Source organism: Cupressus sempervirens, chromosome 3 (genome assembly GCF_028749045.1).
Source record: "Cupressus sempervirens isolate cs-2001-9-10 chromosome 3, ASM2874904v1, whole genome shotgun sequence".
In the NCBI taxonomy this organism is placed as follows: Eukaryota; Viridiplantae; Streptophyta; class Pinopsida; order Cupressales; family Cupressaceae; genus Cupressus; species Cupressus sempervirens.
In genome coordinates, this window is record NC_143120.1 from 923,814,609 (window position 1) to 923,837,826 (window position 23,218).

The 23,218-nt window shown below is 39.5% G+C and overlaps 1 protein-coding gene across 1 annotated transcript in view; it reads left to right on the forward strand.

The window, feature by feature from the left end:
* Positions 1–23,218, forward strand: part of LOC149569768 (uncharacterized) — a 152,115-nt gene that overhangs the window by 125,578 nt on the left and 3,319 nt on the right. The gene's annotated exons all lie outside the window — the stretch shown is intronic.

Below are 23,218 nucleotides of genomic sequence, written 5' to 3' on the forward strand. Positions count from 1 at the left end.
TACACAGGACTAGTGCGAAGAAGGTCTAAAATTGAGATTTGGGCTGGCATGTTCCCAAGGTGTTCCATGATATTGTAGTGGCTTTTTGATGGAGTTGATGGTGTTGTTGGAACGGGTGGGCCTGCGATGTTAAATTGCACTCTTCGAGTGGTGATTGCACACTCATTGTTTGGTCCTTGGATATTGATAACATTGACAGAAGGCTCTTTCTCGGATATACAACCTATAAGGCTACCATAGTCTATATAGGATGAAGTGTGGTCATTGTTCTTCCCATGCTGTTGGTTTGGCTGACAGTTGTTGGTGTTGTTGTTGTTGGTTTGGATAGGTGCTTTTCTAGAATTTTGGTTGTGGTGTGGAGGAAAAGCATTTTGATAGATCTGTAAGCCTGCATTGGGAGAGGTTTGGGCACCAATAGTGATTTCCTTCCGATCAATGAGGTCCTGCACATAGTCTTTCAGTTTCATGCATCTGAGGGTAGTGTGACCTTTTACCCTATGAAATTTGCAGTACTCATTATCTTTGTACCATGCAGCTTTGGATTGGCTTGGGTCAATTTTCTGGGTAGGAGAAAATTTGATGAGGTTTTCCTTGACTAATTTCTCAAAAATGACATCCAATGGCTCACCAAGGGGTGTATAGTTTCTAGGTGTAGGTTGGAATCTAGGCTTTTGTCTTGCAGCTACATTGATGGCATTAGCTTGATTGCTAGACCCTTGAAAGTTGGGTCTTAGATTGTGGTTTTGATAGCTTTGGTGATTATGTTGTTGGTAATTGATAGCTTGTTGATTATTTGGTTGATATGGTGGGTTGGACAGGTTTTGAGAAGGACCAACAATATTCACATGTCTGGTGTCAGTGACACCATCTGTTGCAATGTGCTTGTTTTTGTTCCAATACCTAGACTTTTCATTGGAATGTGATTGATTTTGGTTGGCTTCCTTGTAAATCTTGACCACACCATCTTTAATGAGTCCTTGCTCAAGGATCATTCATTTCTCTTTGATATCTTTGTAGGTCTGCAAACAGTTCATGGTCATGTGGTGAGCCAAGCTAGGATGGGCATTATCAATAAACATTTTCACCACATGGCGCTCTGGCAGGTGCAGGATACGCGGGTGGTAAGGGTTTGCCATCTTTGCAGGTATTCGGCAAGGCTTTCTCCACCTTTTTTCTTGGTGTGGACAAGATCAACTATTGATAGCTCTGTTTCAACAAGATGGGCATATTGGGCTACAAATGCCTCAGATAATTCAGTAAAGTTTTTAATTGTGCCATAGGGGATTCTATAAAACCATTCAAGAGCTGGTCCAGCTAAGCTTTTGGGAAAAAGGCGCAAGAGGAAGACATCATTGTATGCTATGTCCTGGCAGTGCATGTAAAATTCTTTGATATATGTGACAGGGTCTCCTTTTCCTCTGAATTTGTCAAATTTGGGTACCTCAAAGTGTTCGAGAAATGGTGTCATGGTAATGGCTCTGTCAAATGGGTAAGGACACACATTCTCGAACTTGAATGTCTTCGAATCATTCCCTTCTTGGATGGCTTTCAGAGCTATCTTCATTTGCTCCCATTCTGAATTGATAGGTGATAGCTGGGGTGCCCCCAATGTAGGAGTGCCTTGAGGTAGGTATGTGCTAGATGGGGCCACTGAATATGGATGGCTATGAGGGATTTGCTGATAGAGATTGTACATTGTTTGGACAGCTGCATGGTGGATGACAGGTTGCTAAGGGGGAGGTGGCGCATATTGCTGCATGTGCTGCGAGGCTTGTTGTTGATATGGGATTTGAGGTTGGGATTGAGGAACATAAGCTGGCTGTGGGATAAATGGATTGCTTTGTGGAGGTAAGGTATAAGATGGTTGAAAGGCTTGGGGAAAGGATCGGGGAGCTTGTGGGGTTTGACCAATATATGTGGGTTGTTCCCCCATTTGGGATGGTATCTGCAAATAATTGGTGGTTGGCTGGGGTGGTGGATTACCTCCTAGAAGTGGCTTTGAAAAGTAGTTGGTAATTGGAGGTAATGGATTAGTTGGTGGTGGAGGTGGTGGGAATTGAAAGCTTGGGAATGGAATTGATGGGGTTTGATAGCTTTTTGGTTGGATTTGGAAGCTTGGTAGAGTGGTGGCAGGGGCTGGGGTCACTTGGGAGCTTGGTAGAAAATTGGTAGTAGCTTGTGGGATTTGATAGCTTTGTGGAGTGAGGGTAGTAGCTTGTACATTTGTGGCTAATGGTATTGAGCTCCCAAGACCTAATGGAAATGATGGGATTGTGCTTTAGGTTGCAGTGAACAAGCTGGGGGTGATGAAAGGTTGATTACTTGGCCCCATGGGTGGCATCCCTGTTGTATATTGCTGAGGTTGGCCAAAGATGCTAGCACTGATTTGGGAGATGAGTGGATTTGGAAGGCTGGGTTGGGGAGCAGCAGCAGAAATAGTGAAGGGGGTGAACGGTGAGCTGTTTTGGGTAAAGGGGGTTTGGAGCGGAGAGGTATGAACCAAGGATGGAGTGGTGGTGGCTGGGTTGGCTTGCGGCATGGAGATTTCAACTTGGGTGAATGATGGTATTTTTGGGTCTGCTGGATCATATGAATTGGTTGGAGGCTCTTCTTTTGGCATATATTGAGGATAATTTGGATCATAAGAGCCTATGGGTGGTGGTAGCTGCCCAAACAATGGGTGAGATGGATCTGATAATGGAGGGGGTCTTCCAAAGTCAAAGGTTCCTACATTTTCCCTTCGAAAATTAGCCATGATTGTCTCTTTGTTCTTGTCTATAATGGCATTTACCAATACTGCATTTCCTGGTTGGTTCATGAAAGCTTCAATGTTAGTACATGATGGCATAGCTTTCTCTAGGCTGAAGGATGGCTGAGTGCTCAAGGGGGGTGAGGCTGTTCGATCCAAATGATAGGGCTCCATTGTTTCTTTCTTCTTGGCTAAGCGAGTGACGGGTGGCATGAAAAATGCTCCTAGGGATGAGATGCAATAATGTTGATGGATGCAAAAGGGGGAAGGCTTCTCTATGCAAATGATTTCCTAGGTTAAGGCAAAGCTATATGAAAAAACCTAAGGAGGATTGGGTTGGAGATTCTAACTTCAAATATATGTTGCCAAAGCACGAAAGGTCTGCTTTCCTATGTGCAAGCTTGGTGGTGATTGTGTCAACTTAAAGATAGACTGATGATCCTTTAGGAAGAACACGAGATTGACCACTTGTGGATCCCAACCTTTAGCTCAAGGTGATGAGGGATAACAAGTGACAAAGTTGGATTACCCTAGAAAAAGCTTTGTCAAAGGGATAACCTTGGTGAGATTGATGGATTTGGAAGATTTTAGGAGTGGCAAACTTTTGGCAAAAGTGACAACAATTTTGAAGGCTTGGATGTGAGGTTTTGATTGCTGGCTAGATGGTTTGATTCTAAATGAGATGGATGAGCTAATAATTCTTAAGGGGATAACCTAAGATGGCTGGCTTTTCTACAAAGATGACTCTAAAGTGAAGCTTATTCAAGAAGATGTGGAGAAACAAAGGTGTCTAATCATAGAAATCATGCCTAGTTGGTAAGGCATAAGAGGGATTAACTCCTGGATGTTGGCTAAATTTGATGTTGCGCTCTAACCAAGCCTCTTGAAGTGCTTCGTCAGTAGCTTTGTCCTCTGCTTTGTGGAGTTTGGCAATTCGTGGGCTTGGTGTTATTTCTTTTCTCTTGGCTGAAAGTTCTTGGTATGCTAGAGATGGTTTGAGTTTAACTTTGTGGAACTTCTGTTTGGGTTTGGGTTGCTCTAACATCAATTCCTAAATCTTCTTGGCTTTGAGAGATCTTGGTTGGTTTGCTTCAACTCGTTCAACTTCTGGAATAGGCAATGACTACGCTAAGTATGCCCTAAGCTAGGATTGACCAAGTTTGGAAAACATTCATTCAACAAATAAAAGATCAAGCAATAGATAGAAACAACCAGATAGAAGTTTTTGATTCTTAGAAAGTGATACTTGCGCCAAGGAGTGTGTATGTTCTACAAATTTTTCGATCAGTCACCTCAAACACATTAACATCCTAGATGGTTGTCTATAAGGCTGACAGTTGGTTTAGCTAAGGAGTCCTCGATATACCCAAGGTACGTGAGGCCCAAATCCGTAGATGAGACCAAAAAGATGTCACACAGCCAAGAGGAGCGGTAACCCACTTCTCCTCTTTCACTTCTCAAGGGTATAAAGTTCCTTGAGGCTTAGCCCGAGTGACAAAATCTTGATCCCAAGAGAGGTGTCTTTCGATTCACCTCTCGATTCTTATACTCCGCCAGAACGCTGGAGTTGAGGTCGTCCAAGGGGTGATGAAATCCTCAAGCAGGCCTCCTAAAAAGAAACAAGGTTTTGGATCCTAATCTTATGCACCCAAGATGGCCTCGAAAGATGACAAGGGGAGAGAAGACTTGGATGACCTTGGGCTAAAAAACACGCTTGTTCTTTTACCAGCTGACTCTTATGTGTGCTAATCTAGACTTTGCAAGCACTCATGTTTAAGAGACAATGTTCAATTCCAACTTGAAACGCCAACAAAAGTAAATCGATCGAAGAATGCAAACAATAAGAAGAGTTAGGGTCAACAAAAGCAAACTCTCACGCCCAGAGGCCCTCCACGTCAAGTATCGATTAATTTTCTTTAAGGCATTCAAGATTGAGTGTGAGTTTGTTTTAAGGCCAAAACAAAAGTGTGTGAGATTCAATTTCAAGCGCGCTCCTGGAGGCTCTCCACATCAGTTGTTGTTCAATTTTAGTCCCCAAACTTGAAGTGTGATCGATTTAATCTAGAGTTTTGATAATTTAAGAATTTTGATAAAGTTAAAGAAAACATTCAAAGACCAAGTGAGTGAGTTAGATTGTGGAACATTTAACACCTTTTTCAAGTAGACCCATCCCCATAAATGGCGCTGAGATTGCAACCAATGGTTAATATTTGATGGGTGATTAGAAAAGAGGTGAGTCCAAGGAACTACTCAAATTGATTTTTGCAAATTTGTATTTTAACTTAACAAAGTTTCTTAAATGTCCAAAAATCAAACTTTACCTAGATTGCATGTGGAAAAGAGATTTGTTTTGTTCAATTTTTAGAAGCTCCAAATGAAGTGTTTGATATTGCAATGGTTAATTGATCCTTAGAATTCAAGATTGGATTTGTTGTCTTAATCATTCATTCAAGGAAAATTTGATTTTAATCCATGGCATTCAAGAGTGATTTTAGCAACATGCATTCAAAGACAAGTGGTTAAACATTCAAGTGTTTTCTTTTGAGCATTCAAGATTGAGATTTTGTGTGTTGTTTTAAGAAATTTGAAGTGCTTTGTTTTAACCTTAGATCATTCAAGATTGTTTTGGACTCAAAAGTGAAAATGACTCTTTGGACTTTGGTTTTCATTCAAGATTTTGTGTTCTAGTTTGCATATTTTAAGCCAAAAAATGATATTCCTAGATTGTTTTGATGCATGAAAAACCTAAGAAACATTCAAGATTTTGCAATAAGACATTTGTTTGGAACAAATAACAAAGCTTTTAGGACAATTTTTGGCAACCATTTAGGACTCTTAGTTTTCATGAGATTTTTTAAAAGAACTTTAGTGTGCACTTAGTGTTGATTTTGAACCTTTTGAAATGGAAACTTGAAGTTCTTTTTAAATTCTCAAAAATGAAGTGTTCCTAATTTTGCATGAATGCATCTAAAACTTTGATGTTGCAAGGATGCAAATGATTAGATTGGTTTAGTTTCACATGTTAAAAGATTTTTAATTTTTCAATGGATTTAAGTATGATTTGGGGGTTCATTTTAAGCATTAAAAAGAAGTGTGTATGATTTTGCTTCCTTAAAAAAAAAATGGCCAAGATCTCCCACAAGAAGAAGAAGAAGAAGTAGATGGAATAAGAAGAATATAGACAAGAAGAGGAAGAAGAATTTCAAGTTCTTTGTCCACCTATAAGCTTGAAAATTCTGCAAACACTATGAGATAGATTATGAGTTCCTTTGTCTTCTTCATGCTCATGTGGACCTACAAAACCAATTTAAATAATCCTACCAATCACAAAAACAACTAAAATTAGCCAAAATCAGCAAATGACATACAAAACTTGACTAAAAAAGCTAATGAAGATGACCCATGTAGGGTCCCACCGGGCGTGCCAAAATGTATATGAGCAATGTTAGTATGCTAATAGAAACCAAATCTAAATAAAGCTTCTACAAACTAAAAAAAATTCATAAAATTCAAGATAGACTAAGATGAGATCTCAATTGAGAATATGAGACATTAATGGGCTCTCTCAATGAGAAGCTCTCTTGTTGAGTAGCTTTGTCTAAATAGATAGGATGTATGCTCAAGCTTATGCTTCAAAAAGGGCTTCAAATGGAGTTGGAATTTGGGTGTGAGTGTATGGTTTTGATGTAAAATGGCTTCTCAAAATGGCATTATGACTTTACTTCATGGATTGTGTTAAAATGGCTTGGGAGAGGATTCCTTAAATAGGCAAAGGGCTTGAGAGATTGAGGGATAAGATGCAAGGATGGGAAAAAGCTCATGGAGGGCTTAGATTGCATGAGAGGAGAGCACATGGATTGTGCTTCCTTATAGCCAATCAAGGAGTGACACATGTCACATGGTGAGAGGATGGAGGAAAGGGGAAGGATGAGTCAACAAAGGAGGCTCAAGGGATAAAATCTTCATAAAGACCCTCATAATGACTTGTAAGAGCAATAAAAGGGCTTGTAAGAGTCATTTATGACCTAGTGGAATTCATAAAGTTTTATGGTTGAGATATTTTGAGGGTGATGAGAGCAATTTTGACTTGGACTTGATTAGGAAGGTTTTAAGCTTGTTTAGGCTTGTGCAAATGATTAGAGAATGGATTAGGATGGTTTAGGATTAGCTTAGGGATAGGCAAGTGGATGGCATTTAATGAGGGTGGGTGAAGGAGGAGATATTTGTTAACTTTGGCTTGGGTTAGTAAGTCTTAACCCATGTTTAGGGAATGTGAGAAGGTTAGGAGGGGATTAGGATTAGGTTTAAAGACATCTTCTAGAAGAGTTTAGACTTTCGATGAGGATAAAGACTTTCTAGAATAGTCTAGAATTTCCTAGGATGAGGATGAAGACTTTCTAGAAGAGTCTAGAACTTCTTAGGATGAGGATAAATTAGATTTTTAGAAAATAAATAAAGTTTTATTTATTTCAAAGGTTTGGGTTGAGGAGATATTTATTAAAAAAAATTTAATAAACATGAGGATTAATATGTAATCTTAATTAAATATTTTGAGTTGGGATTAGGGGTAGGAAATGATGGGATTAGCCTTTAATCGAAATTAAAGAAGGATTAGAAAATTTTGGAAGAGGTTATTGGTCATAAGGAAATTGGCCAAGTTTTGGGCAAAAAATAATTTTTTTATTTATTTTAGGATTTTTGGTCAATTTATTAATTAAATAATTAATAAATAAGGAAATAATGTTTAAATAAGATTTAAACATTTTTGGGAGGGATTCCTTAATTAAATATTTTTAATTAAGATAAAGGGATTTAATGGCATAAAAATTAATTAATTAATTAATTAATGATGATGTCATCAGGTATTTTTTCAAAAAATAAAAATACTTTATTTTTAAAAAGATTTTTAGGTGTCTACAGTTTCCCCCTCTTTGATGTGATGCTTCAAGTGGCATGGCATCAAAGATAAGAAAATAAGATGCCCAAGGCTAGAGCAGAAGAGGAGAGAATGGACTATGAGATGCCCCCTCAAGAAGGCAGCGGGGAGAGAAAGCGAGGCTCGGTGGCTTCTTGAAAAATACAAGAATTTGGGATGAGCAAGGAGACTCAGATTGGATTAAGAGAAGAGGTTTAGTTAGCTCAAACTCTTACTATGGGAGAATGATAAAGGGAGAATCAGAGGCACAAGAGGAAGAAAGCTTAAGATCTCAAGGATTGCAGAGGATGAAGGAGCAGAGTGTTGTAAAAAAGAATCGAGGATAGGGAGATGGATGAGGGGATTATAAAGCTGATGCAACAGTATTTCAAAGAGTTAGATTGGTGGGAGATGGGTTTCGGAGATCCCTAGGACTAGGATTGTGGATCTCGAAAGATGAAGCTTGGTGGGTTGATTTGGATTGGTGGATCCCTAAGACTAGGATTGTGGATCCCTAAAGCTAAGAGTGATGAGTGATTCAAAGAGATACTAATGCATCAGCTAGGGTAGGAGAGACGGATTCTGGATATGGATGGGGGATAATGGAGATGAAGGAAAATCATTGAAGCTTTTTGAGTGGGGGGATACTTCAAAGAGAAGTACCACCATGTAGTTGAGCACTAGATTTGCTATAGGACTATTGGTTAATTGCCAAGGTTACCAAGAACATCAAGGCCTTTTCACCAATCATCCAAAGGACTGACAAACTAACTCAAAACAAACACACAAGGATTGCCCCAGCATCACACATGAATCCTAGAGGAAGCAGCGTGGAAATGACACTGGAGAACCCACAAGCAGAAAAGAAAAACAAACGAAAGGCCCGATCAAGACCTTACGCTCTAATTGCCCCATTCGCAGCATACCATGATATGGAAGATCGTGGTAACCTTGAGGAGGGAACAAGGAGATTGCTTGGAAAAGAAACTTCAAGACCCAAAAGGGAAGATCCCAAATCAAAAGAAAGTAAAAATCCAAAAGAGAGCCGTTTGCCAACGAGATGGGTAGGACAAGGTACTAAAGGACCAAGATCAGACATGAGGAAAGCTATATCCTGCAAGGACCTATCGAAGAGCACCGAAGCTGGTGGATTTGGATGAGTGATGCGTCTGGCAAGCTGAACTAAGAAAGATAACACTTTGGTGACAGGAAATCTAGCTAAAGGATGCGTTGGAATAGCTAACCAAGATGTGTGATGGGTGCAAGATGCTGATCAAGGATGAACTGACACGAACGCTGGATAGATACAATGGTACTAAGCTAAAGAGGATGTACAAGCTGATGGACCAAGATATATTACAAATGTACAAGTTTGTTCATGTTTTGGTTTTTTTTGAGATGGAAATGTTTGTGAAGGATGGGATGTCTATAATAGGTGATAGGTGGATAGGTAGATGGTTTGCGAAAAGCTTAAGTGAAAATGGGGTTTTGTGTGTTCATGTGATAGTATACAAGCTAGGATACATGATTATTTATAGGCTGGAATATGGTACAAACCTTGGACAAGATTCGGATAGACAAGGTATGGTACAAGATTTACAAGGTATAATACAAGCTTTGGTACAAGATTTACAAGCTGTACAGGAGGTATTTACAAGCTTCATCAGATTTTGGATATTTGGTTGGAACACTAAGGGAACAAGCAAGTGTGTCTTATGGGATGGTGGGTGAATGGATGAGGGATAGGATAGTGATAGATAATGGATTAGTCTTTAGTACACAAGGTGCCTGAATTGCTAGGTTTTCACCAAGGTACCTATCCAAGGCGCTTGAATTGCCAAGTTTTCACCATTGGACGCTTATTTCTCTTTACTATTTTTTTTTTGTATTTTTCAAAAGCTAGGTATACCAAGGATCTTCAAGCATAGAACTTCTTGAGATGAATGATGTTAGTAGGATCATTCAAGAGTTCTCCTTCCGGTGTAGATAGCTGATAGGCTCCGGAGCCAAAGGAAGTAGTGACAACATAAGGACCAAGCCATGTAGGTTCAAACTTGCCTTTCTTTTCTCGATCTGCTTGGACTTTCATGTTTTCTTTAAGGACCATGTCACCTGGTTGAAAGTTTCGTGGAAGCACCTTCTTTTTGAAATTCCTTTTGAGATGAGTTTGATAGACTGTGAGATGATCATAGGCTTGTTGTCACTTCTCGTCTAGGAGATCTAGCTGGGTGAGCCGAGCTACTCTATATTCTTCATCTGATATTTGCCCTTGCAAAGATATGCTCAAAGAGGGAAGTTCAACCTCTATAGGTAGTACCGCTTCGGCACCATAGACTAGGGAGTATGGAGTTGTGCCTGTGGATGTACAGAAGGAAGTTCGATAGGCCCATAGGGCTAGATTTATTTGTAGGTGCCAATCACGGCCAGAATCATTGACAACTTTCTTTAGGATTTTGAGGAGGGTTTTGTTAGTTGCCTCTGCCTGGCCGTTACCTTGTGGGAAATATGGGGCTAGAAAAGCGATGATGGATGCGGAGGGAAGTGCATAATTCTTGCATGTTGAGATTTTCAAAGTTACCTCCGTGGTCGGTGAAGATGGTGGATGGGATGCCGAAGTGGCAAATAATGTGGTACAAGATGAACTTGGAGACCTGAACTCCTGTAGCTGAGACTAGGGGGACTGCTTCCACCCATTTAGTGAAATAGTCTGTAGCTGTTATTATCCATTTATGTCCATCAGATGAGAGGGGTGTGATAGTTCCAACTAGATCAAGGCCCCAACAAGCGAAAGGCCAAGGTGGTGCAATAGGCTGTAGACATGAGACACTGGTCTTCACACATTTGTTTGACATTCTTGTGAGTCTTAGGTCATTACCCTTTCTCTACACTCTATTTTCTTTATATCTAACACAACAATGTTCACAAAAGAAAACCTACAAAACTCTCACTAGGCTCTATTGTATTCTTGTACATTGTCCAAATGATACACCTCCTTAAGATATCCAATTATCACTACATGCTTGGATTTAATACTTTTAATACCTCCTTCTATGTCCTTAATTGTATAATATGCATAAGGATTATGAGTGGTCAGTGTATGAATCCCTTAACTCATAATTAAATTATATGGTCATTATTGTATTCTTATCTAGATAAATAAATAATAAAACTTTTATATTTAGGTACCTCATTTGACCTAGGTAACATCTATACATAGGAGATAATGGTTATTTTATATTATCATTATTTTGTTACTTGGAGATATTTGGACAATTTCCCTCTTGAAGTTGTTTGTTATTCTCAAGCTATATCAAGTATTTGTGACCATTTCTAATTATAGTATTTTCTTGTTCAAATTATTTAATTACACCTCTCACCATCACACATTGCAATATGATGATATTTCTCTTCCATAGAAATCATCTACAATCACAATACATTTAAGAAATGATCTCCTAGAGATCTTACATTTCACATGCTTCATGACTAATGTAGGTGTAATACCATCTTCCATAAAGATGACATTTAATGGCTTCAAGATGCACTAGAAACATTAGATACATTGGAGAAGCTTACAACTAAATCAAAACTTGCCACCTTAATTGTACCTTGCATAACTTTGGAGGTTGAAAATAGAGATGTTGCTCTAAATTCTTCTAGGAGCTACATTTATAACATGACCCATTATTGAATTCAAATGCCTCTTACCAAGCTATTAAATATGGCCCCCTTAAACTATGATAGCTCATCTTGATAACTAATAAGATTCTAATTTAAACACTCCCTTGGTCTAGAATGTTAATGAACACCATCAAATCCACTTCAACCATTAACTTTTTTTTATTACACAATTTTATTACTCCTAATGGTTTTTTATTTAATTTAATTAATTTTTATATGAAAAAATAAAGAACCTCCAAGAACCAAAATATACAAATCCTCCACCCATATTAGATCACTCTAAAAACCCATTGAAAATTCCCATATTAGAGTACTCTAAAAACCCATAGAAAATTCTCTTACTCACTTCTCTATTGTATCTAGCCAATAGGCTATATGTGGAGCTTTGCTCCCTCATTACACAGAACTTTTAACTAGATTTATTCTTAAAAAAGAATAAAGATTTTTAGAAAATGGATATTTTAGAAAGTATCTATATAATTAATTAGAGTTTTCAGATTCTCGACAGTGTTTTATATTAGATTTTTTTATATTTATTTTTTCTTGTAAACTACATAGTTTATGTAATTTTATTTGGAATTGTATTTGGTTGCTCCATTTTATTCAAACTATATTATTTTTTTAATAAAGAAATTAAATATTATTTATATGTTTTTGATAAGGTAAACAGGTTTTAAGGGGTCCTGAAACCCATAAGTTTAACAACAAGAAAGGCTGAAAATAAGCGAAAAAACGCCCAGCCAAAACATAAACCTTATGGCTGAAAATAAGCCCAAAGGCCCAGCTCGAAACAACTGCCCACTAAAAAGGCCAGAGAACCAACCAGAAAAATAGAGACCAGACAAAAAGCCAAAGCTAGGAGAAACAAAAACCAAAGGATAGAGACCCAACCTAGCAGACTACTTCTCCATCTCGAGCATGGTCTGGGCAGCTTCGGTGCACTCTTGTTGCTCTTCTGCCTTATGATCCTGGGCGTTCGTCAAATCCTGCTCCATAGTGTTGTCCTTGGCTTTATCCACATCCAGCCTATCTTTGTCTCTGTTCTGTTTATCATCTTCCTCCATCTGGTTCCTGTCTTTGAGATTTTCCAAGAGAGAGAGGATGTTGTCGTTGATCGAAGCGAGGAGGGAGATCATTTGACTTGCCAGGTTGTGATTGTAGTTCTCAATATTTTTTACTCTCCTCTCCATCAGAGTCTCCCAGCTGTTCCGGTCGCCTTGGCTTTCTGCACCTGTCTTGCTCTTGATTTTTTCCATTTGGGAAACCCTATCTCTGACATCCTCAAGCTCATGGAAAAGCCATTTAATTGATCTGAAGTTGTCGATCATGCTATTGCGGGCATTGTTCAACAGATTCATGCCCATTTCTCTTGCATTATCAGAAATAGCCACTATAGCCGGGTTAATTAGCTCACTGAGTCTAGGCTTCTCGAGGTCGTCCACCAGGAGTTGGGGGTTCGTCACCTCTCTGTAGATTCCCATAGTGGCCGTTCTCACATTGAAGTTCTTCCAAGCCTTCCTTCTGTTATTAACTTGCACTTCCCCCTCAATCTGTCCAGAGTTGTCATTTTCCTCCAAAGGAGGCTGAGGATGTATAGGGGAGAGGGGAATGGGCAGAGAATCCTTTCCCTGACTACTGGAGCGCTCCATGCTCTCTCCCTCCCTCTTTTGTCTTTTTCTCAGTTTCTCCTCATCCAGCTCCTCCTTCGAAACCTTATCAGAATCATCAGTATCCATTTCCTCCTCCACCTCAGCAGAGTAAGTTTTAGCTGGGGTATGACCTCTAGGGCTCTTTCTGCTGGGTAATTTGATAGAGGGGTAATCCTTCTTATGGCTTTTAGTCTCCTTACCTGAATGCTCAAAAAACTCATCAGAGCTGATGCTCTCGACATCGTCGAAATCTGAGGAAAAACTGGAGCTGCTCTTGTCAACATCCGCCCCCTGGATAGGGTTTTTGCTAATGGTTTGAGCGTGGAAATGCTCATGAATCAGAAGCAGAAGACCCTCATGCAGTGCCGGGTTGACGGTAGCTTTCTTTTTAAAACTAGAAATGGCCTTGTTCACCGAGTTAAAAAGATAATACGGGAAGGAGATCTTACTACCATGGCAAAAATGATTCAGAATCACAAAATGGTGAGTCCTAACCCTATCAAAACTGGGGTCTAGGGTTATATATTCAATGACAGCGTAGAGAACATACCTCCAGAGCTTCTTTATAGTATCCGTTACAAAAAACATCTCTTTCTTGCCCAGCTTGTTCAGCTCTTCAGTGTTTTTCACAAAATCCTTGATTGCATTAGAAGACATCTTCTTGTCTCTGAAGAATTTATGCCCCTCCATCTGAATCCCCGTGACTTCAGCAACCACATCCTCAGTAATTTGAAAGTAGACCCCATTCACCTTAACCTTACCATTATTCCATGAATTCACCATGCTGTTAGTGATCTCAGGATCTGAGCCATGAAGTTTCTCAAAGAAATTAGTAACCCCACCCTTTTCCAGCTCTCTCCAAACTTTGGCCTTGTTCTTCCACTTCTGAACTTCCCCCACCGGCTCCTTTCTGCTCCTCTCACCCGTCATGTTTACCTGATCAACTTCCACAATTCTCATGAACTCTGAACTGTGCAAGTTATTTGCATTCAAAAAAATGGTGATGTTTCTTTTATGATACCCGTGAATATACCCCTTTCTGAAAATAATGGTATCGTCCTTTCGAACGTGTCAAAATGTCAGAGGAAACCCCTTTTGCTGGTGAAAATCACAATGCCAATAATGGCACATACCATTTATTAAGCAATCTTTATTATCCATAATTGCATTGGATTTGAGCCGTCCTTCCCAAGATTTTATCTTGGTCGATAAGCAACTTTGCCTCCGCCGGAAAATCTTTTCCCACATGCCAGGTCAGATTATTGGTGGCGTTAACCCCTTTATTAGCAAACCAATCAGCGACTGGGTTTGCCTCTCTGTAAACATGAGTGACGTGGACCTTATCGAACTTTGTGAGAGTGGCGCAAGTCTCAGCAATTATGTTCGCAATCGTCCACGAGGGAGGGGAAATACCATTAATGGTATTAATAATGTTTTTGGAGTCCCCCTCAAGCCAGAGTTTAGTAATCCCGGCTTCAAAAGCCAACTTGACCACCTTACTCGCAGCTCTTGCTTCAGCCAGATGAATACTCTGGATTCCCAGCGGGGAAGCAAAGGCAACTATTCCCTCCCCATAGCTATTTCTTATGATTCCACCGCAACCTGAAGGGCCTAGGTTAACCTTAGAAGCCCCATCAAAGTTGGCTTTTGACCAACCATCTGGGGGGAGAAGCCAGCTAGCATCCTGCCTTTTGAGGTTCCTGTCTTTTTCTTTAGCTATCTTTCTGTCCCCTTCTTCTTCTTCTTCCTCCTTCAGCACTTGGAGATTTTCCTTTATATTCTTCGAGACCTTCCTGCCAAGGATTATAGCCGGCTCCTCTCTGTCTCTAAATATTCTATTATTCCTTTCCTTCCAAATTCCCCAGCAAAAATGGGGTAAAATCCAGTCCGAGTGATCCTGCCGACCAGCAATCTTACAAAGACCTTTCCACTGATGGAAAAAATCCATGAGATTATCTGGTTTGTACCAGAGGGTTTCATTATCATGTGTGATGACATTCCACACCTCCCTGGCATAGTCACATAAGATGAAAATGTGATTTCCGGTCTCAGCCTGATTCTTACACAAGGGACATCTACTGGGCATAACATGTCCTCACTTCATGAGATTGTCATGAGTAAGGATTTTGTTCTGAAGAGCCAGCCAGTAAAAAATGTTGATCTTTGGAGTGAGACCCGAAATCCAAGCCTCCGCCCAAGGGGCCTTCTCTTTTAAGCTCCAAAGGGAATTATAGCCTGAGGCAACAGAGTATCTTCCATTGGGATTATCCCTCCAGACCAGCTCATCCCCCAAATTGATAGGAATCATGGAATTGAGCATAAGAATTATAGGAGTCAAGTCCTCAGAGATGAGGGATAGGTCACTCCATTCCTGGCCATTCCAATAATCACAAACTTTGGACCCAATTTGATCAGTACAAGCTTGCATCCATCTCTCAAAAATAGGGTTATTGATAAGTGGATCTTGGGAAAGCCATCTATCCGACCAGAACTGGATGTCCTTCCCATTTCCCAATTTCCATGATATCTTGGCCTTAGCCAGGTCCCTGGCTTTCATGATCCCATTCCAAATGTTCGATCCTTTTGGGATATCTTCATTAAAAAGGGTGGAAAGAAGAGTGGGTCTTCTAAGGTACTTGTTTACAAGGGTGTCCCTCCATTCACCGGTGCTACTGAAGATCCACCATATTTGTTTAGCTAGGAGAGCCTTATTGAGGTGGGTGATCTTTCTAATGCCCAGACCTCCGTACCTCTTAGGGAGGAAAACCTTCTCCCAAGCAACAAGAGGGTATCTTTTCTTCCCTTCATTACCATTCCAAAGGAAGTCTCTCTGGATTTTCTCCATTCTTTCAGCTATTTTCCCCGGAATTCCAAAGAGGCTCAGGGCGTAGATTGGCAGATTTTGAAGAGAAGATTTGACTAAGAGGCATTTGCCTGCTTGACTAAGAGAGACCCCTTTTCAACCAGCCATCTTCCTGTTGAATCTATCCAAAATACCATTCCAAAAAGACTCCGGGGGTGAGGATCCCAAAGGGATACCAAGATAGGTAGAGGGGAAAGAGCCTACCCCACAACCCAGAATCCTGGCAATTTTTCTTTGTCTAAACTCAGAGGTGTTGATGAAAAAGAGCGAGCTTTTGTTCCAATTAATCAGCTGACCCGTCCCACTAGAGTAAGTATCAAGAATCTTCTTCAGGGCTCTGGCCTCTTTGACAGAAGCTTCCCCCCCCAAGATAGTATCGTCAACAAATTGCTAATGAGTGAAGGGAACGCAATTAGAGGAGGGAAGGATCCCTTTGATACAAGCCTCACGCTTTCTATAGTCTATAATCCTTCCTAACCATTCAGCTAAAATGATGAACAAAATGGGCGAAAGGGGGTCTCCTTGTCTACTTGTCTATATTATTTATATGTTTCATTTGGATCTAATTTTAAATTCTTTAAAATTAGATTGAGGTAGAACATTTGGTATAAATTTTACTTAATTATTGTAGATTTTTTCTTGATATTTTAGTTAGAATTACTTTCTTTAAATATTTGAATTTGGATATTAATTTATTTACATATAATATTATAAGATAATGTTTAGATAATACATTTTTTTTTGGATAAAAGGTGATAGACCTATATTTTAAATATTCCTAAAATTGTAGATAATACAAATTTTAAATCAAATATTTTCCCTAATATTATTATTAAAATATTAGATTATTTTAGAAAGAGAAATAAAATAATGAGTTGATATCAAAACAATGAAATATTATGTTAATTTATTTTGCATATAGTTTTACAATTGATCATAATTTTTTTGATGAATAGTCACTTCCTTGTATTAAAAATAATACATAAAAGTTACATATTCAAAAAAAAGGGACCGAGGAAAATAGGATCACCCTAGGAGTACACACAACCCAAGGCCAAAGATTACCTATTCATTAAAAAAAATACAGACAAAAAGCCTCAGGCTGCCAACACAGTTCCAGCCAAGCGAGGAGGATCATTATCATTAGATCCAACCCAGGGATGGGGTGGGTAGATGGCCTAGGAGGAGCCCATCTGTCAGTAGCAACAACATTATCACCATCTTTCTCTCCCTTAGGTTTGGGAGGAGAAATGGCTAAATTCAGCAGAGGGAACACCCACTTGGGGTTTTAATGAGCAGAGGGCCAACCAGTAGCAAGAGCAGAAGGAGGAGCTATAGGGGACCACCCCAAACTAGACCTCCACAAGGGCGAGGTGGAGCGGTGCCGACCACCAAAGCCTCCAAGAGAGTAGTGCCAACCAAAAGCACCACCCTTGGGAGAGCGATGTGGCTAAGAGCGAGGCATGTGTGAGTAGTGAGTAGAGCTGCTACAACCTCGACAGTGATTGCAAGGAGGGGTATGGTCGTTGGAGGTAGAATTTGGTAGAACATGACCAAAAATATAGGGGGTTTTTCCCCAATGTGCTAGTGCTCCTATAGGTGAGCCACCTCCCGAGGCACTTTATCTATTTGTACTTGAATTTGCATCATGACATTGTTATTAATACATGCTTTAGCGTACATAGAAATATTAATGTCAAGAGTGTTATTAGCAAAGATAACACCATTGTGATCTTTCCAAATGGTAAATAAGATCTCCAATCCGAAAGCATGCCAAGTCTGAGAGTACTTGATAAGAAGCTGAGTGTTGTCTCCCAGAATAACCATATGCCAAGAGAAAGGTTCTAGGTGGAAACAGTTAAAGAGATCGTGGATCCATTGCCAGTAACACTGAGCCTATCTAGAGAACCAAAAAATGTGCAAAAGAGTTTCTAGTTGACCATAGAAAGGAAAATGGGGGTTAGGAACTCCTAGGTGCCATAGCTAGGGGCCAAAAGGAAAGCCCTAAAAAATAATACACCAAGTGAAATGTGCAATTTTAGGCTCAGTAACAGTTCACCACATAGTGGAAAACCTATGACTCCAAGTATGGTCAAAAGATTGCAAATTCCATCTTTGGTTGAGAACATCAACCATGGGCAGGTGAGGAACCAGCCACCGATAGTCAAGCCTAAGCTTATAGCTGGTTATGGGAGTGTTTGGATACCACTTCTAGTCTTTCCACCAAGTGCAAGAAGACTAAATGCCAAGTTTATGCAACATATGGGGAGGTACTGTAGAAACTTGAAGATCAAAAGTCTAACGATCTAGACGTGTGAGCCAGAATTGCACTTTCATGTCCTCCCAAGACTGTAAGCTCATAGTAACTCTGGATAAAAGATCTTTAGGGGTTCTTATGCTTTTTTTGAAAAAATGTAGAGCACTAGCCCCATGAACTTTGGCCAAGGAAACACCTTGGATAGAAAATAATGGTGACCACTAGAGATTGTGTTGGTTCATGGAGAGCCCATCTCTAAACCCATCTCCAGCCTAGGGAAGCTAGGACTTAATGACTTCCTAGGTTTTCCAAATTCTTTTGGAAATAAAAGTGCTCAAAATTTGAATAGGTTCAGTGGTCACAAGAAGGGTCTAAAAACCAAACCCCTTCCAAGCTGGCCAGTGGACCAAAAATCCTAAAGAGATGCAATGCCACAACAAAATCTTCCAAGCTTCATTGCCAGTGAGGGCACATATAACCCATTTGACATAGAGAGTAGTACCTTGCTTCTAGGTAGAGAGCAAGCCAAGGCCACCAAACTCTTTGGGAAGACAACAAAAATCCTAGGTAACTCTATGAAAGCTGTGGTGAGAAGCATCAGAAGCTCAGAGGAAGTCATGTATCAAACACTCAAGTTTGAGATAAGAGGCCTTTGAAGGAGCCCAATAGGAAGAATAGTACACATGGGTGGAAACAAATACCTTGGAACAAATCTAGAATTTTCCTGCAAGGGAGAGAGGCTTTGTGATCCAATACTCCAACTTCTTCTCTATTAGCACAAGAACCACATTCCAAAGCTCAACAATTGAAGCTTGAAAGGAAAAAGGGATGCCCAGAAAATGAAAAATTTCACCATGCTAGACCCATTTCCATTGATATTGCCCAAACCAAGTAGGCTTGGGAAGGGAAGACTACCTGTAGCAGAGGGTTTTATGCTACTATATAGCAGACCTGAAGGCAAGACAAAAGGTGTCAAGACATTGCAGGGCATTAGCAACGTTATCATCATCCTCAATGAGAGTGAGGAAGGAGTCATCTGTGAAATGGTCATTCACAAGCTAACTAGGGGAGTTCGAAAGAAAAATACCATAGACCCTACCTTGTGAAATGGCATTGGTGAGCAACTATCCAAAACCTTCAACAACTAACACATATAGTGAGGGTGCCAGAGGACAACCCTATCAAATAGAACAATAAATCCCAAAGGCTTAAGACTATCAATCATTGATAGAGATGCAAGTAGAGGCATCCCCAAAAAGCATCTGGACTAACTACAAGAAAGTAGGGCCAAACCCAAGCACCTGAAGCATTGCAAGAATGAAGGGCCACTCTATCTAGTCATAGGCTTTGGCAAAATCAATCCTAAGAAAAATGGCCTATTGCTTGGAGTATCAAGCTCATTCTATCCCTTCCCACACAGTGATTATATTATCTAGAATATATCAAGATTTGATAAAACCTATTTTCTTAGGGCAAATAATCTAAGGAAGAAGATGATAAATTTTAAGAGAGAGAGCCTTGGCAATGATCTTGTAAGAGACATTTAACAAGGTGATGGGCCTCCAATTACATATATATTCAAGATCGATTGCCTTAGGTATGAACTTGATATTCCCTTGTTATTAATACTGCCCAAATAGTAGGAATTGTAGGCTTCAAGGTAGACCTTATGCAGGTTCAGACTAATCTCTTCCCAAAAGGCCTTGTAAAATTCACAAGGGAAACCATCACAACTAGGGGCCTTATCATCCACCATGGAGAAAATAACCTCCTTAAGGTTCTCTAAAGTGAGCTTCTACTTGCAAAAAGCATATTGTTCTAGAGTGAGCCTTTTAGAAGTGACATCTAAACAAGCCTGCAAGGCTTGATTTTAAGCTTTCAAAGGGCCCTGTGCCGTGAATACTTTTTCATAGTGGTGCACAAAATCTTCGAGGATATCAGGAAGCTCACAGAAGGAGTTTTGACCCTCTTGAATGTGTTTGATCCTAACTACATAATGGTGAGGCCTCAACACATTAAAAAATTCCTTAGAAGCTTGATCTCCAACCTCCAACCAGTGAAGGTGGGCTTTAAGATGAGCTCCTTGGGTAGTATAGTTTTCTGTGACCTACTTCTAGTGACAAAGGTTGGCAAGTTGAACCTAGAGATCTGTGTCAAATAGATTCATGGCAAGAGCTTTAGTGGCCATACCAAGATCTTTGGTAGTGGCCTCATACGATCTCCTACGGTAAGTGGCCAACTATCTCCCATAAATGTGAAGAAACCTTGTAGTACAGGTGATGGCAACATTCCATCACTGAATCCACCTAGAAGTGGACTAGGGCCTAGGATCAAGATTCCAAGTTTGTAAAATATGAGTGGTAGTGGGTAGATGTGACAGTAATGAGGTATTAAGGTAAAAATGAGTTTTACAATTATGAGGAGGGGCAGAATGCTAGCTAATAGATAAATGAATGGGAAAATGGTCAAAAAGAGTCACATCAAAAAGAGGATTGATAGGTGGCATACTTGTGTAAGAAAAGAAAAAGAGAGGACTGAGCAAAAATCATAGCATGGTCCAGCCTTTTAAGAACCTTGTCATATCCCTCTTGAAAGTTGGACCAAGTGTACCAAATGCCATCAGGCTGACGATAGTTAACATTGGGATGAAAAAGACCCAACTTGTTTTGCATGTAAAACTAGGCTTCCCTCTCTCCAGTTGACCATCAAAAAAGTAGAAGACCCACTTTATCAACAACTAGCTCAACCATATTGAAATCTTCACAGAATATCTAGGAAGCAGGCGACAGATGATCAAGTATCCACCACCACAGGTGTGTACACTCAATCGCATCATTAGGAGCATAAACATTGAAAATGCCAAAAGAATGATTCTAAAAAGAGAACAAAATCCAAACAGTTCTTTGTAGGGGGTTAGAACAATGAAAAATAACAAAAGGAAGAACACAAGGGGAGAGAAGAGTGACAACACCACCTTGACTAGCTTCATACTGAGAGGCAAAACTAACAACATCTAACCATATAACACGATAGGCTAAGTTGAGAAGAAACCTACAAACTTTGACTTCTTGCAGGCATAACACATCAATATTACCAAGCCTATGCTTGGTATCATGAATAGAATATTTTCTAGGGAGGGTTGTTAGCTGCTACACATTCCATGTGAGGAAATTTATTATAAACCAGCTTGAATATCATCCTCGTCCCCAAGAGAGAAGAAGCTATTATGCAAGAAAGCGAAGGAATCAAATGAAGGGTCACCTAAAGAGATGACTATTCGTTTGTCCCCATTGATAGAGATAACATTATGGCCTTCTAGGTTGTGAGAGCAACAGAGTGACTAAGAAGAAATCATAGAAGTTGCTTGAGGTGCATGGACCTAAGTGGGTTGAACCTCTAATTGTTTTGTTCCATACAAAGCAGGGTTTGAAATAGGTGGTAGCATGACCATGGGAAGCTTGAGAGCCATGGGAGCAAGAGGAGCCACACTAGAATTAGGATGGCTAGGTTCTTAAGAAATGGAACCTGGCGTAATAGTGCCCTTTCCTTTCTTAACGATTGTCATCCATTCATCTTTTTTAGTGGGCAAAGCCAACTTGGTTTCCTGGACCGAAGAGCAATTGTGCTCAAGTAGAGGAAAATATTTTTTCTTATGGCTAGTGGATTGGCAATGATAACAAGTATTCAAGAGGTTTAGGTAAAGCACATTTTGGGTAAAGGTGGTAGCACCAATCTAGATTTCCATGGATTCTTTAAGGTCCCTAGATAGGTCGACCTCAACACAAACCCTACGCTGAGGGCAGGCATTAAAAAAATTTTTTGGTTCCACACAAATCACTTTGCCCACTGTTTGGACAATTTTTAGGAGGAAAGACCAACAAGGGACGGGCAACCCAAGGAGCTCCACTCAAATTGGAACCCTAAGTTTGCAGTAATCCAAGATACAAAAGTCACGTGACCATCTCTGAAAGAGACAAGCGAACTGTCCATGGCCCATGGTTGAAAATGCCCATGGCCTAGGAGGGGTTACTAAAATGAAATAGAAAAAAGCCCTTAGTGATGCTTTGAATCCCTTCAAGGTGAATCCCTTGGGGGTTCCAGGCCTTGGTAACCCATTCACGTAGCGTGCTTTTAGATGAAGTACAACCCACAAAATACCCAATAAGGATTTGGGTCTCTAGACAATGGCAAGTAGTTTCAAAAGTAGAGATATTCAAGACCAGGTCGAGAGAGGAATTACCTCGTGAAACACCTTGGGGACAAACTAGAGCAGGCATTTTTTCAATAGGGCCATTCTCATAGGCATCAACAACTCCAACACCATCAGAAACTATTGGCCTGGAGAGGGTTGAGACCATTATAACCTAAAAGGAGTTCCCACACTTAATGCAGAATGACAAGCGACGCGATAGTAAGGGCTCAGACGAAAATTGTAGAAACCCTAGTAGAACACATTTCTCCTATTGAATACATTGGTTAGCATTGATGATAAATTTTTAAAATTAAAGAAAAATATCTTCATTGTCTAATAAGATGCTAGATAATATATTATAATTAGTAATTTTAAAAAAAAATGTTGAAAGATTTTTTTTATTCATTTTGTATACAATTTTACAATTGATGGTAAATTCTAACAGTTTGAGTAATATATCTTTTATCCACTAGTAAGATAGTAATTAATTTAAAGTATAAAAAGTTTTTTTTTAAAATAATTAGTACAAAAATTTCAATTTTTTTCTCAAATAGAAAAACCTTACTTTTATTTAAAATTTCTCAATTTCTAAAAATAAATAAATTTGTTTAACAATTTTTTTCAAAAAATGCCCCCTATATTATATTATTATGATAAAATATATTATATTATTCAAATAAAATATATTATATTATTCAGATAAAATTTAACATCATGTTTACCCCTTTCAACTAGAAGCATTGGGGGAAAAAGAACAAGGCCAAGAAAACCCTCAATCACCCAGTATAGTCTAGGGTTGAAGTCTTGTATACAACTTACAATTGCCCTTATTAGGGACTTTAAGAGGGCATTCCCTCCTTTACAAATAATAATAATATTAAGGGCATACCCTCTTTAAGATTCAAAATTTAT